Here is a 12,735-nt window from a genome sequence, read left to right as displayed (position 1 = left end):
CCCAGAGGGCCCAGTAAAATACACAAGTGAACAGAGTCAGAGCTGTTCTCAGACCTGCCATGCAACCCACATGACATGGGACAGAGCTAGTGGTTTTATCTGCCACAGAATGTCGAGGATGCTGCATTGTAAAAGTCACTTGAAACATGTTAAATAATGCCTTCTCTCTACACCTGTACTTCAGTAATACTGAGTGAGGCAAATCTCAGATGAAGTGTGATATCGCTGAAGGTACAAATGCCTATCTTGCACTCAAAACAACTATAAATGAATCATTATATTTATAAAAATAAAATTAGGAAGGAACAAGTTAGTGTACTATGTCTTTTCATTAATGCATAAGAAAAAGGAGTAACTAGGAAAAAAATTTTCCAGGAGACAGAAGAAGTATGCATACTGTAGGCTAGAATTAAGCCACATTAGCATAACTGTGGGGGAAGTTTTCACGACTCCTACACATAACACAGCTAGCTCTAGTTGTAAAACTTGCTGAATTCACTGACACAATTTTTAAAAAGAGATAGATACTGTAAAAGACAACTAACAGACATTTTGTGAACAGCAAGAATTGAGTTTTTCCTACTTATTGTCACACCAGCTTCTACAGGAAACCTTGCTACAGAGGAACTAGTTTAGAGGGAAGATGCTACTGAACTACTTTTCATAGTTCTCTTCTGCTCCCTTCCATATGCTAGAGAGAAACTAGAGGCTTGAGGCTGCCTAAGTGCTTGCCACATAAAAAGGAGAGGTTTAACACAGGAAAGTAGAACCAAGGCTTGAGTTTCAGCCATAGGCAAAGTTAAAACATCATAAGAACAGATGGGAGTTCCCGCAGATTCCAACAATGTCTTCACGAGAAGCACAGTACTTCCACAAGGTAGTCAGGAAAGTAGTGAAACTGCCACTTAGAAAACAGTCACAAGTATATTTTCTATCAGAAGTTGATAAGTCCTATAAATATTTTAACAGAAATGCAAATAAGCATGAAAATTAACAGTATATTTAGCATCCTTCCTTACCTATTCCTGGTACTGATTTTTATACTGTGGTCTTACAAAATTACAGCTGTGACAACTGCCTAATATAAAAATTAAATTCCAAATTAAATGATACTATATAGAAAACACTTTGTTATGAACACAACAACATCATACTAGCTGAAGTTCAAGACCCATCTAACCCAGTATCCCACTACTAACAGGGACTGCTAGTGGCAACCTACCTAGAATAAGAATAGAGTAAACATACATTTCCTTGATATACTCTGCCAATTGACAGCAATCTGCAGCCCTGGGACTTTCTCTATTGACTTTTAAGCATACATATGTAAATAAAGATGTGCACATCAGAGTTCAAAGCTATTCCAAGTGCACATCAAAACTAACTTTTCACCTTTCCAGCTACTGCTTTGCTCCTTTATTCTGACAAAAAAACAGGTGCAGTTGATATTGATTAATTCCTTTCAGTCATTCTCCAGCATTATCTCACAGTTTAAAGCCCAAACCCTAAATTAAATTTTGCTTTAAGGCAGCTTTTACAATCTACATACAATCAAGCATTCTGAATGCAAAAAGACTTACTCAGTCCTAACACTGACACTTAGCCAAATCCTAAAGTCAATTAAGTGACAGATTAGTGATTTGACCATCCATATCAATCAGAGTCAGCAAAACAAGTCAATACTTTGTAAGTGAACAATGTAGTTGAAAATCGAGTAAAAACTTTCAGTAAATACGGCCAAGACTTAAACATCACATCACTGCATTAAAAGGCAGCTGAGGGATGAAGACAATACCACACACTGAAGTTAATTACCACATTTTAAAACAAACAGCTACAAAACCTACCTGTTTAACAAAAAAAAAAAAAAAAAAAAAAAGCAACTATACCTATGAGCTGCTCTCATTAAAATGAGACTCTTGATCTAAGCACATTTAAAACTCTATACCTCATCAAAAAAAAAAACAATTGTAAGAAAAATGCCTAATTTAAGTATTAAAGATTTTCATGAGGTCGAAAGACGCTGGTTATTGCCATCCAGACTATCCAGTCTTCAAAGGAAAAAAATAAAACCAGTGAAAACTACAGAATGACTTCAGTGGCAATATTTCATTTAGACGTAATGAGAGGCAAAGATGAGAGGAGCCGTTTAAGCCATCAAAACAAAAGAACTCTGGAAATGTAGAGAGGTGTTTTGTTATAAATACAGACTAAATAAAAATGAAGCTAAGAATTCTGAGCAGAGTACTCAAGATTAGAATGCAACCGGCTCTGCTGCTCTTCAGAGCTTCCACATGAAGTGATCGTAATTTATTCTCTCTATGTGCAATTTGCAAAATTAATAATGCTATTTAGAATTTTTTTAAGACTTGCCCAAGATAGATTAAATATAGGCATTAACAAAAATTAGTAAGGAGCTGGTTTCACACATGAACTAAATTATTCTTAGCCAATTCATAAAAATACCTCATGGTACTGCTGACCTATAAATTAAAGTTTCTAAGTCCCTTGGGTCTAGCTGCGCGGTCTGAGGTCACCTAACGGTTTAGTTACATCCACGACTTTTTATAAATCGGCTCTGCCCCACTATCCCCAACAGCCCCTTGGTTTGGGAGAAGCAGGGGACCCCGAAACCCGCGTCGCAACGCGCCTCGCCGCAGCCCCGCGTTTCGCGCTGTCAAGCTGCGCTCAAGAGGCGGCAGCGCGCACGGAGGGCGAAGGCGGCGCGGCGCGAGCGGCCCCCACGCGCCCGCGGCGCCACCTCGGGGCGCCCGCAGCCGCCGGCCCCGCGGGGCAGCGCGCGGCCGCCGCACGCGCCGCGGGGCAGGTGCCATCTTGGCGCCCCCGCCGCAGCCCCGCGGAAAGCGGGGACCCCCGTCCCGTCCCGTCCCGTCCGCCGCCCGCCCCGGCACCTGCCGCACCCCGCTGCGGCACCCGCGGCCGCCCCCGCGCCTCTCGGCCACGCTCCGCCGAGGCGACGGCGGGGGCACGCGCGGGGCCGCCGCGCCGCACCGCACCGTGCCGCGCCGCGCCGCACCGCCCCCCGCGGACCCCCGCGCGCGCGAGGCGGCGGCGCCGCCGCCAACCCGCCCGCCTGCGGCCGAGCCGCGGCCCGTACCTGCGGCCAGCGCGGCGAGGCCTCGCCGGCGGCGGCCGCGGCTCCAGCCGGCCTCTACGAGCGGAGCGCGGCGCCCCGGCTCCGCATCGCCTGCGCCGCCGCCGCCGCCACCGGGCTGGGCTGGGCCGGGCCGCGCCGGGCCGCGCCGCGCCCCTCCCACCGGGGCGGTGCTCCGCGGGGGGCGGGGCCCAACGGCCGCTTCTCCGCCCCGCCCCCTGATTGGCCGCGCGCTGGCGCGGATCGACTCCAGCCCCGCCCCGTCGCCTTCCCACACACAGACCACCGCCCAGGAAAAGCTCGCGTTCTATTGGCTAGAAGAGGGAGGATAGCACGAAGCGGAGCGCTGATTGGCCCTGAGAGGACGCTGAGTCGCGCCCACCTGCGGTCGCGTGACGCCAAGTGGGCGGGCCCTTGGCGCGGGCCGCGGGGGCGGGGCCGCGAGGGGCTGCGGCCGTTGCACGCGGGGGCGGCTTGGCAGCTCGCGGCCCGCGGCGCGGCCGAGCCCCTCGCGTGGGTCTGGCCTCGCTGTCCGGGGCTGCCGGGACAGGAATTGAGGCGCTCGGGATTCCTGAGGAGTTCGTCAAACCTGGCGAACCTGGTGGGCTGGCGGGTAGCTGGCCGCAGGGGCTCGGCCCCCGGTGCAGGAGGCCGCCGCGCCTTGGCCCCGCAGCGTGGCTCGGCTGCGGCCTGGGCCCGCCTCGGGCCTCGCTGCTGTGGGTCCTCCCGGCACTGCCCGTGTCTCAGGAGAGCGTATTGCGCCCGAGTGCCTAGGGGACAGCAGGCTCTGCCCGGGGGAATATCGGGCCAAATGGGGCTTGGCCCACCGCACTGGGGACTCCAAAGTCACCAGTATAGAAGAGCAGTTTTTGAAGTTTCCAGAGAGTGAGCCAGGGAAGGAGACTGTGAAGGAGTAGGGTGAGTGAGGCCAAGTGGGTAACATTGTGGAGGTGGGCTGGGAGATGGACAGGGAAAACTGTAGCTGGCAGGAGCAGGCAGCCCCACCAGAAAAACAGTCCACAGTTCCACCTGTGCATATAAGACAAAAAAGATTATTCATTGGATGAGACTGTTCTTAGTGGAGCAATGTTTCTTATAACAAAATGTGCAAAGGATACTTCCAGTCTTTTCCACCAGTATTCCAAGGAATACAGTGATACTACAAATACACAAGTGTGTTTGCAACTGCACTGGAGTCTAATCCCATAAAGACCAGCATTGGCTGCACTGGACAGCCACCTTGCAGAACTGCAACCCTGATCTATGCCTGTCTGCATGGATATATTTAGTTCATGACTAATCCCAAAATGTGTCAGTACAGGTGGTTTGGGACAGTTTTAATTCTCCAGTACTTACTGGGGATATTCTGCATTGTCTGTAAGTAGCGTTTTGAGTAAAGTGCTTAACTGTGACAAAAATCCATTGAAATATATCAACAGCTCCTCAGGACTATTAGTTTATTACAATTTCCTCTCATTTCCTCACACAAGTCTTCTATCACTAGATGAACTATATAGTTGCATAGTATATTATGCAACTAATCTCATTCAGCCTACTCTGACATTTGTTCCTGTTCAATATAAAATTACAGGGTTTGACACACAAGAGAATATTAGACAATCTCATTATATGTTGTCAATTATTTTTGTCTTAGATGAGCAAATCAACAAAACAATTCCTTCTCATCCGTATGTTCAAAGACTTGGGATATGATCCTTCCTTTTGTGATCCATCAGCAGCTGAAGCATTCCTGAAAAGAAAGCAGTTAACCATATGTGGTTAATTTTTGAATGAATTATTCTCCAAGACAGTGGAGTAATTGTGTTTTCACAAAGCCTAGAGGTGCTATACACCTCAAAGAGTTTCTGGATGAATACATATCTTTGCAATTTTCAAGATCATATTTTAAATATTCATCTCACTTTTCATTTTAAATAAAACTTTTGCAGGATTAAATACATGCCAAACTAATCATTTTCTTTTTTTTTTCTTTTGTGTGTGTGTGTGTGTGTGTGTGTGTTTTAAATTGAAAGTGCTGATTTCTTCCCCTAATACTTTCTTCTATCTTAAGACTTAACCTCATTTGGAAAATGAATTTTAAAAGCAGTTATGAGATTTTATATGCAACTTATAGCTGAGGCTAGGTAAGTTGTTGTAGGAGAAAGTTAAAATCCCCAGAATGAAGGTGCTGACAGACGCTAAGCAACAAAACTGCAAAACAAGGCTGCCAGCCACAAAGATGAATTACCACCATACCCTTCCAAGTATTACCCTCCTTTTCCAATTGTAGGTTTTGGCAACAGAGAGTTGAACCCTCCCATCAGTTCTGAAAACGGCATATTCTCCACAGACCCAAAACAAAGCAACTCCTGTGAGCTGAACACTCCCATTTGATATGAAAGGAGGTGGAGCTAAGGAGAAGGTGAAAAGCTTTCCACAGCTCAGTGCTTGTTCCAAACCCAAAGAGACATGAATGGATGCTCTCCAACAGAACTTCAGTTAAGAACTAAGCATCCCAACATCATCAAAACAGCTGAAGGTCCAAGAGCTAGACAGGCAAAAGATAATTAGATATTTAAATTCTGGAAAGTCAGATACCCATCTTCCACTGATTTCCACCCAGCAGTTTCTCTGGTGGAAAAGAAATTTCTGGAAGAAATAAGGCACTTCAAGAAGCTGTTGTGCCATACTAGTCCCCAGATAAATTTAAAGATGACTGATATGGCTGGAGGATTTTATTCTGTTTTGCTGACCAGGCTGCAATCCTGCGAAACCAGCATCCTATATCTGTCTCTGGGAAACGCAGCAGTAGAGGGAAGAAATTCCAGACCACATCTGAAGATTACCGCTGACCCACGGACTCTTGCTGGTGGCCTCTGCAGAGCTAGCCCATCTCAAGGTGCTGGCCTCTCTCTTTCCAGCTGTGAAGTTGTTGTTACAAGGCAGCTAAAACCTATTAAATAGTTTCTTAAAATTGTTTTTCCATTTAGGAACATCTGGCACAGAGATGTTATATGATCATTAATAAGCAGTGAAGCCGAGACAGTTCCTCCATAAAATGTGGTCAGAACTATGAGAGGATTTGAAAACTGCTGCCTTAAACATGTTTAACTGCGTCTGTGCAGAGACTGCTTTGGTGTTCTTCACCTCCTGACGCTGAGACTTTTGCTGTGCATAGCTGAAATTCTTGCATAATTTATCAGAGAGCCATCTCAGGTGTCTCCCACTCTGTTTCAAAGCATTGAAGCTGCATTCTTTTCCAGATTTTGGCACACAACTTGTATCACATTATGTTTACAGAAGAGTTTACCAGCCTGGCTTCTTTAGGGAATTTCCTAAAAAACAGAGAAAATTTTGTCAAATATGTATTTGAATGGCCCCCAAAATATTAACATATGAGAACTGCTTCCAACCAAGTTTTTTATTTCCTTGATTTTAGCCTGGTACAGGTATAATTGATATTACTTATTTCTTTGTCTCAAATTCCCATGTTGTTTGTCTAAACCAAATAAACAAAATCTGAGAGATCTCTTTTTCTGACGCATTGAAAATGTTTGCTGGCCTTTTGTGTTGCTGTGTCTTCACAGTATTCAAGCACACGGATAGACCTGTGGCTAGCATGAAAAATGGCTGAATGGAACTGTAACCAGAAAAAATCTGTTTCAGTCATTGCAAATTGAGGATACTGGAAAAGTATGTAAAAATAGATGATTTTATTAAAAGCATATTTTATTTTGTTTTCTCACACTTTCCTACCATAATTGCAAAATCTTCTGGCATTCTTTGTCCAGCAAAACTCCGAAGTATATCTAAGTACGCTACATGAATTATGCAAATGATATTATCGGAAGAACATGCACATTCATATGTACACTTTATTTGCCTATGTTTTCCATTACAGATGCAATTTACAGTTAAATCTTAGTTTGTAAAAGTCAGGGAGAGCTGTAGAGGCTCCAGCTTTCTGATACATATGGTAGGAAACTGTCATGTTTGCATAGGGCGTATGGAGCTTGAATACTTTAATATGAATAAATATGAAAATATGTTAAGCATTATCTTTACTTGTTTCAGGTTGGTTTCCTAAGGAAACACAGCTTATGATATCTTTATGTATGTCCATGAATAATACGAATAAGTCACTCTTTTCAATCTTTTTTTACCCACATATAGGATAATTCTAACTTTCTTTCATTGTATTTTTAAACATCTCAAATTACATCCATTTGCTGCAGTCCTCTGTCCTTCAACTTGTTTACTTTTTGCTGTCGGTAGAGTTCTCAGTATTTTTCTGTGAGACCACCTTGCCAATTTTCTGGTACATGAGTGTTTCTATTCAAGATCCAACTATTGCAAAAGTGTTTGTTGTGCAGACAACCATCTCCAGGTCTAACCCGTTCATTTTAGACTCTCAATGTGCTTACCGTGGCTGTTTTTGCTGTGCATAATGTACTTTGAATATTCATACAAACAATTTTGATTAATACAGAGCTCAACCTTTCCCTTTCACCAAATACTTCTTCTTCCTATTTTCCTTATTGCAAACCACTTTGATATCTCTTCTGCCTTTCATAGCACCAGCTTCCCACTTAGGAAGTAGCAACTAAATGAAGTTGATTGTGCAGAAATACAATTTGATATCATACTTATTCCAAGTTTGAATTCTGCCTATTAGATTGATTTTTCAAATTTTATTTCACTTTGAATTCCTTCCTCGATGTCTTCCTCATGATCTTTCTTCCAAGGCATACCAGATTAATTGTTCTGTAGCTAGTGCACTCTTTCATCCAATTTCATGTTACTGTTATGTAGATAAACTTCTCCACTCATCAGGTTACTATCTAATTTGCTGAAATTTGGAATATATCTGTTGATGCCTCTCTATCCAGCTTGAGAGGTTCTGTTGCTGCCTTGTCTGGTCTGAAGCTTTCCTATTCTGAACTATTAATTATATTAATTATTAATGCTATTTCAGATTTTAATGATGGCAGTTCTCTTTTGTCTGTCTAAGCTGTATCATGTAATAGTTTCTCATACAATTCCTCACTGTATGTGTCAGGCCATCCCTTGTTTCCCACAGCAGAATCTCACATGTTAATGATTTATTAATTCTACTTTGCTGTTAAAACACTTTCATCCATGATATCCAGAGATAAAAACTCTCAGAGTTTTACTGCCACCTCCAGATCCTTGCAAAAGATCCCTACTGGTGTCTTTTATATCCTCTTTAACTAAGTATTCTGCCTCCACTGTTGGCAACTGCTGGATCAAAGTCAAATATATACTTTACAGTCCTTAATATTCATATTGTATTTTAATAAAATGCATAGAGTGGAGAAAAACACATACAGTTGAAACTAAGAGAATCAAAAATGAGTGGTACCATTTCCAAACAAAGGTGTGCTTGTATGTTAAATGTTCACTTTTGATTTTCTTTAAAGAAAACTTGAGAATTTATAGAGGAGTTTTGAAAGAATTAAAAACATGGTGAATGAGGTTTAGGATATATCATCCCTAAGTAGGCTTCTACTTTGTTTTGCTGAACTCCTGGGAGGGTGAATTGTTTGCTTCGCAAGATAGTTAAAATGTCACCGCTTTCTTTATCTTTCCCGGCAGTTCCTGAAAACTATTATTATTAATGAGTTAGGATGTGGCCACAAGCCAAGAATGTGTTGTTTCGTGAGCATGATCCTGCGTGTGCATTTTGTTCTGCTTTCAGGATAAGGAGAACTCCCATTTTCAGACATCAACTTTGAAAGCTAGGGAGTTTGATCCACCAGTCACCTGTGGATTTTTGAATGACAGATGGAAAAGGTAGGAAGAGGAACAAAATTTTGTTAGATAAGTGGTTATCTTCTCTTTTTCATTTGCTGTCTGTTTGCCTGATCTCGTTTCCCAACGTTTTCTGCTCTAAACGCTTTCCAGTCTCTGCTTGCAGCCTGGAGGCAAAGTGCAGAACACCTGTGCAAACCCGAGCGAAGGCAGGGAGCAGAACCCACTGCTCCTTTCCCTTTGGGCAGTATTTAGCTACAGAATGGAAAACAGATCTCCCTTTGGCATTATCTTAAATTGTGATCATAAACAGCTGACAGTACTGAAAGTAACCTTTAGGGAAAGCATTATAAAATAGGTAGCTGTTCAGGTACAGGTATGACATCAAGATAACAGGAAAAAATACAACTATAATCTCACAAAAGCATGTCACCTGATAAAGAAGAGGGAGCCAAGTAAATTTTTTCACAGACTGAGACACAATTGTAGCATGTTATGAGATTAAAACATGGCCAATAAATCAGTGATATTATGCTAACAGGAAAATGGAATAACTGATGTTGATGCTAAGTGCCCCTAGCAAACAGCCTGTTCCAGAGGAAGGAGGTTTGCTTTGGAGGGAACACTGCCCTCGTGGTTCACAAGTGTTGCTATGTACGTGGCTGTGAGTTGGGCAGTACAGCAGGAAGCTGCTAATACAGAACAGGGAAACGTTTCTCAGCTCTTTGGATGTCTCCATAATCAAATAAAGTTACGATAGCCATAAGACCTGAGATGTACCACTGCACTTGCACATTTGGTGAAAAGTGAGCAATTAAAAACTATCTGTGGGCTGAAAAATAAGCATCTATTACTGATAAGGTGCTCTTTATCAAACCAGCTGTTTTCAGTCATTATTAAGCATTCTCATTATCTATCAAATTGTTACATTCCTACTGTTTCCAGGGCTGTCTGACAAAACCTGAGAACCATGTAATCCTCCAGATTTTAGAATCAGAAATTAATAGCAATTCTCCTCCAAGATCTATCAAGGTCTACACTTTACTCTTACACCTATTGAGGTGTAGTCAAGTCTACTGTTAAAATGAGGATTGCACCCAGCACTTAGTCTGTGCCAAAACGCCACTACAGCACAAGCTGTAGAGCTGCCGGGTGTGAGACAGATGCCTTAGCACAGGCTGCTGTGCTTATTCATTGGATCTGGATGACTCAGGTGCAAGCAAATGCCTTGCAGGGAGTAGTGTGATAGTCTCAAATTTACCTCTCCCTAAGTACGAACAAGGAAGCCTTGAAAGCTCAAATTGCAGCAGAGCTAACATAGGAAGAAGTGGATCCTGAGTCTCTTTTGCATAAATCCACTAGCAAAGCTGTTCTTCCCTCCCTTGTGAAGCAGATATAGCAACTCAGACGTCCTCTGCTGTGCTCAGGCGCAAGTTTGAACCTCTGAGAGGTAGCTTGGACAGAACAGGATTGGGAACCTGAGAAAATCATCAGAAATGGGGGCTGTAAACTTGACCAGAGCTGGTGGATGGCATACCCTTTCCCTTTCTTTACACTGCTTTCATGCCAGCTTTTGAGAGGGACAAACTAGGAGCTCTACTCCTTTTATGACTAGGGTATTAGTACTGTCTCAATGTTACTGAGAGAAGGGCAAGTGGCTGCAAACCAGAGCTGTAATTTTATCTGTGAGTGGTGGTCTTTCCAAGTCACTGGTTTTACCACTCTATGCTGGATAGTACAGTGTGGTTCTTCAGTTCTATTCTCAGTTAGCTCATCTGGGGTGAATTGTAAGCAGGCTGGCTGCGCTTTGCTGCCAGCTGCAGCAAGCCAGCCAATCTGGTGCAAAATCTCATTATCAATCTTTTATTTTCAACTCAGTTAAACTCCAGTACCTTTCAGGTCTGCCAAAAGTGCTGTTCTGTCTTTATAGAGAAACAATCTCTTCTGCTTGGAGACTACTTTTATACCCTCCCCCCTCCTTTTTTATTTTTATTTTTATTTTTTTGCATGTATATGCACATATAAGGGAGGAGATGGGAAGAAGGAATAGCTTCCCTAAGAGACAGACATCCATTTCTCTCTCTAATCTGGGAACCTATTTAAATCTGCTTGCTGGGAATCAGCCTGTCAGCTGATTCCCAACACATGCACAAGGTAGGGCGAGCAGCTCTGCTGAGTTTTAAAAAGCCCATACAGCCTGTTACACAAGGTTTGACATTTCCCATGCAAGACCCAGCTTTCAGCTGTTTGTGCTGAGCTACACTGATTCAGACGGGAATAGTCTGTACAGATTGTTTGCATCATGTGGGTTTTTTTCTCATTCATAGAAAGATATCAACCAAAGTATTCAGTCATTTCTGAAATTAAAGTCAAGGAAAAATATATTTTTTTCAACACAAAAAATTCAAACTTCTCTGTGGAAAAATTTTGCTTTGAAATTGGGCAAGGAAGGCTTTGGTCAGATGCCTTTTACCAAGAAAAGTATAGTCTAATTTGGCCAAATTTTAGATTTTTTAAAAAAAATATAGTTCACACAGACTCTTGCTACTGCTTAAGGGTTAAGAATGTCCCAGTGCAAGATTATGCCTCTCACAGTTACAGTCCTGTTGTTTGTGCATCGTTCCCACAGTTCAAATAAGGCTCCTCATTCCCTCACAGCTCCTAGGCTGTGCACGCACTTGCTTTACAAAGCAGCTACAGATGCTGCAGTCCAGGATTACATGATGGAGACAGAATTTCCCAATAATGGTTGTTTCCAGCTGCTACAATCTGAGCAGGAGCCAAGCAAAGAACGGAGAGCAGGGACATTTTCCTGCACTTTCAGTGACCTCTCTGCTGGCATCTAGGCAATGTGAAGGGAGAAGCTATCTGATTCAGAGGCAGAGGAATGAGAGTCAGATCCAAGGCACTGCTGTGGAGGAGCAGTGGAATATACTGGAAATAGGAACCTGTGGGATGAAAACGGGGACTGGCAGAGAAGGCAGAGATTCAGGATTGTCAGGGCAGGAATAGTTTTGAAGTCAGCAAAGGAGACAGTGAATGACAGAGAATGGAGAACGAGAACAAGGATATTAGAGAACTAGTATATCTGTACACTAAGGGGATGGTAGAAGTGGGTGTAGCAAAGAGGAAACAAATTGCCCAAGAAGCTGGGTACAAGTGAAGAAACTGGTAAAGAAGTTACGATGAGAGGGAAGATGTACCAAGAATGCAGCCACAGGAAAGAGGCTGGTGCTGAAACCAGTGGAGATGGGTAGGATTGGTGACTGAACAGAGAGACCAGGCTTACATGAGATATGGCCAAGCAAAGGAAGGAGCTCAAAGTACCTGGGCAAGGTGACTGTGAATGTAGGTTAGGATTGGAGTTCAAACATGGAAATTGTTTTCAATGAACAACAGTGTACAAAACAAATGAGGCAGCAGTTGCAAGAAAGCAAGAGTAGCTAAATGGTCATCTTCTTCATGTTAAAGGCCTCTAAGCATTCACTTTGAGGGGACAAGAGCGAGTGCAGGACAAGAACAGCTGTGGGGCCTGAACACAGACCCACCACAGGCATGCTGTCTGGCTCCTTCAGCTCCGCCAGGCGTGATCAGCCTTGGCCTGGGGCTGTGTCCCACCTCCTCAACTGCCTCTCACAGTGGCATGGTAGCTCATGGTGGGAAGTCTGATGATGTAGAAGGTCCTGGAAGTGCCATCGTCTCTGGCCTGGTGGGTTGGTGAAGTCACCAGTTCTGTGTGCATCTTTTCCATGGTCCATTAGTGCTGTCAGTTACTGCTGTTTGCCACGGCTTGGTAGTCAGGCTGCTGGCTGCCTGCTGATTCCTAATATTAGATGGAGTGGTTTGGG

At 43.5% G+C, this 12,735-nt stretch overlaps 1 protein-coding gene across 3 annotated transcripts in view; it reads right to left on the bottom strand.

Moving 5' to 3' along the window:
* Positions 1 to 3,206, bottom strand: part of MPP7 (MAGUK p55 scaffold protein 7) — a 166,141-nt gene extending 162,935 nt beyond the window's left edge. For all 3 annotated transcript variants that reach the window (XM_062568998.1, XM_062568997.1, XM_062568999.1), the window contains exon 1: positions 3,119 to 3,206. The gene's annotated coding sequence lies outside the window, so the exon portion shown is untranslated. The remainder of the gene's footprint in view (positions 1 to 3,118) is intronic.
* Between the last annotated feature and the right edge of the window lie 9,529 nt (positions 3,207 to 12,735).

The sequence above is a fragment of the Rhea pennata genome, chromosome 2 (genome assembly GCF_028389875.1).
Source record: "Rhea pennata isolate bPtePen1 chromosome 2, bPtePen1.pri, whole genome shotgun sequence".
NCBI classification, from domain to species: domain Eukaryota; kingdom Metazoa; phylum Chordata; class Aves; order Rheiformes; family Rheidae; genus Rhea; species Rhea pennata.
This window is presented reverse-complemented; position numbering and strand designations above follow the sequence as displayed.